The sequence below is a fragment of the Formica exsecta genome, unplaced genomic scaffold, assembly GCF_003651465.1.
Source record: "Formica exsecta isolate Colony F162 unplaced genomic scaffold, ASM365146v1 scaffold363, whole genome shotgun sequence".
NCBI classification, from domain to species: Eukaryota; Metazoa; Arthropoda; class Insecta; order Hymenoptera; family Formicidae; genus Formica; species Formica exsecta.
This window is the reverse complement of record NW_021850877.1, coordinates 1,839,074-1,842,138: the sequence shown is the minus strand read 5'-3', so window position 1 is coordinate 1,842,138 and position 3,065 is coordinate 1,839,074. Positions and strand designations below refer to the sequence as shown.

General features: G+C 36.4%; 1 protein-coding gene and 1 pseudogene across 1 annotated transcript in view; both read right to left on the bottom strand.

Moving 5' to 3' along the window:
- Window positions 1-3,065, bottom strand: part of LOC115238995 — a 15,845-nt gene that overhangs the window by 7,761 nt on the left and 5,019 nt on the right. The window lies entirely within an intron of this gene.
- The window catches only part of LOC115238997, a 4,083-nt pseudogene continuing 1,169 nt past the window's right edge, over window positions 152-3,065 (bottom strand).

The following is a 3,065-nucleotide window of genomic DNA, read 5'->3' as shown; positions in this document are numbered from 1 at the left end:
CTTTTATTCCCATTATTATAATCTGTTATTTGTTTGCATTTTTTTTTTTTTTTTTTTTTTTTTTTTTTAAAGGTTCAATGATCTAATTTATTTTTCAGAATCACGACGAGCTAATATTCTTGTATCTTTAAAAAAGTGGCTTGAATCATTAAATTCTTTTGCACTGTTTTCTCATAATGTTTCGGATATAAAAATTAAATAATATATGCGGGAAATATTTTCGGTTATTGATGAGATGCAAATTGTAAATCCGATAGTGTCAAGGAATGCAATTAATTTCGATCCCGTCGACGATGCATTATCGAGACTGAATATCAATGTGAGTTTGTGGGTAATCGCAGTCAGCGGATATATTCGAGGAATTTCGCTCGCGGCACGTTTCTCATTGTGACCAGATCAGAACTACGGCTGTTAGGTTCTCACGCGAACAATCATTATCCCGCTAACAGAGGATCCAGCACGGCTTACTACTGCCGTGCCCGGATTTCTCCTGAATAGAGTCGATGGTCCTACAAAGGACAACGTTTGAGGTCATAAAATAGCTCCAATAGATACACTAAATGATAATAATTACGAAAAACGTTAAAAGGCCAAGATAAAAAAATCTTGTAAATTCATGTATCAAGAGGAATTTTAAAAATAATACAATTTGAATACAACCAGTACGAAAAAGTGACGGTTTAATTTCTCCTTTCAAAGATACTGAGCGAATCGAAATTTCGATCGCTTTCAACGCTTATCGCGCAATTCTCGTATGTACGCTTTGGGGACTCAGAAACTATCATATTATATTTCCGTTTATATCGCTACCGCGTTGCGGAATGCTTATGACGTTGCTTTTGTAACGTTCAATGCAGCTACGTTACTCCGTTTGACGGCATCCGGGTTCGACTTCCATTATCAAAGCACCCTATTGAATCCGGTGCGCCGACCGTTGTATTGAAAGTCCTCTCAATGAATTCTCAATTGTCAATATTCCTCGTAGTTTTGAAAACAGTGTGCTAATATTCCCGAAACTTTCGCAAAATGAATTTTTTGATTTTTTAATTCGTATATTGTCGATGCATGAAAAATATTCAGAAATTTAAATGCAAAATTAAAGATCGCACGAATGTGATTAAAGATTTATTCATAAATACTATTTTATAGAGACCAGAAGATATTTTTTTTTTTTTTTAAGTTTATATTCGCGCTTTCACATCAAGAAATATATACAAGATAAAATTCGGCGGTACTTGTATAGATAAAAATCCAAAACGATCTTAGAAAAGAATTCGTTATGGTTTCTTCCAGATGCGAGATAGAATCTTTCAAAACGCGAGTTTGAATAATATTTTCAAGAAAAACCTCGAGCGTGACGCGTATTCTGATCCTAATCTGCCGTTCAAAGGCGGGATACAAGATTTACGGAGTGGAAATTCTTAGGGGGATGAAGTCGAATAAATCCTTTAAGAAAAATTGCTCCTACGATCTAGTCTCCCCTCGGAGGACGAATTCACGTTTCACAATAGTCTGGACAATAATCAGAAATCAGTGACATCACGGTAGGGGAACGTATGCGCATTCTTTGTGAAACTCACGGTTGGAAAACTGGCGAGATCTGCGTTTTTTTTTTTTTTTTTCAAAGGTAACAATGTCCAGCCTTTTACCTGTTGCGACACACGGTTACTACCTGCGTGATGTTGTTTACCTTCGAGAAAAGTATCGATTTGGATCAGCGCAGAACAAATCAGGTACCTACACAAAAATTTGAATTCTTTTTTCTTATGATTTTGCTCTTCAAAAAAAGATCACAAAATATTTTGCTTCTTGCTGATGTGATAAAAACAAGTGTAAGAGAGATTACTCAAAATCTTTCTCGTAATTGAAATAAATATAATAAAAGAAAGATTTATATATTTTTTATATTGTATATATAAATTTATATCGTATAAACGTGCAATCTGATCTCGCGACATCCTCGCAAAATTGGACCCATCTATTTCGAAGCGCGCAGCTAAGAATATTTTATGGGTGGCGTATAGTCAATATGTCGAGAACAATTTTTGCCGTGGTAATATTCGATCTAATAATACAGACCGGTTCCAGAACAATAGCTGTTTCAGACAATTCACGATGCGATGTTTATCTAAAGAAATATAGACAGAAATAGAAGCTCGACATTATAACAGAGATCCTTAAAAAAAAAAAAATCATCCTATCACAATATCTACGATAAACCATAAATATGCAACCAAGAAACTATACGCAAAAAAATAATTTTACATTTGTTTTCTCTTTAGCATTAAAACATAATTGTAGTAAGGGGAATAATTTCAACAAAACAATTTTTAATTTTAAATTAAACGCGATAAAAATCTAGCGCGCAAAGTGCACGCGTTGTTGGAGCGAGGCATCGCAACCTTTGACCTTGTCTCAAGACGCAGTGTCTATTAATAACGAGTGCACAAAGGGAGAGCAAAAAGGGGAGGCTGATAAGCGAAAGGGGTCTCTCGGCGTACCACAGGGATGCGGATAATGCGGCCTCGGGAAATGCGCGTGATTCGTCGGATGCGGCAAGTGCGAATGCGAGTGTGCCGTCATCGGGAAGGGATAACCCTGGCTGTCCATCTCCATTTCCGTCCCGAGGCGGCAACGCACTATCTGGAGCACCGGATATCCATCCATCTTCCTCGTGTCGCTTCGCGCCCGCTCCCGACAATCTTCAGCAATTCCGCGAGCTCATTCCGGCGTTTTTATCACTTGCTATTACGTAGCGGCGCTGTTGATTCTTCTTGTATTAATCAGACCATTCTTTTGGCATTAATCTTTTTATTGAACAGTTTTGACGACAATCGGTTTTGACGTCAGATTGGCTAGAAATTTAATTTTATTTAGTCGATTCTTTGAATAGGTATTGTAAAAATGTGAGAGTGAGATGTATATCAATATACAAACTGTTCAGAACTCTCTGCATCGAAATCCAATACTCGTGAGTTATTAATTATAATTACTTTGAAAGAAGTTTTTTGTTTTATATTATCACGATGCCAGTTTTTAAAATTGTATTGGTTGATGATGTATAT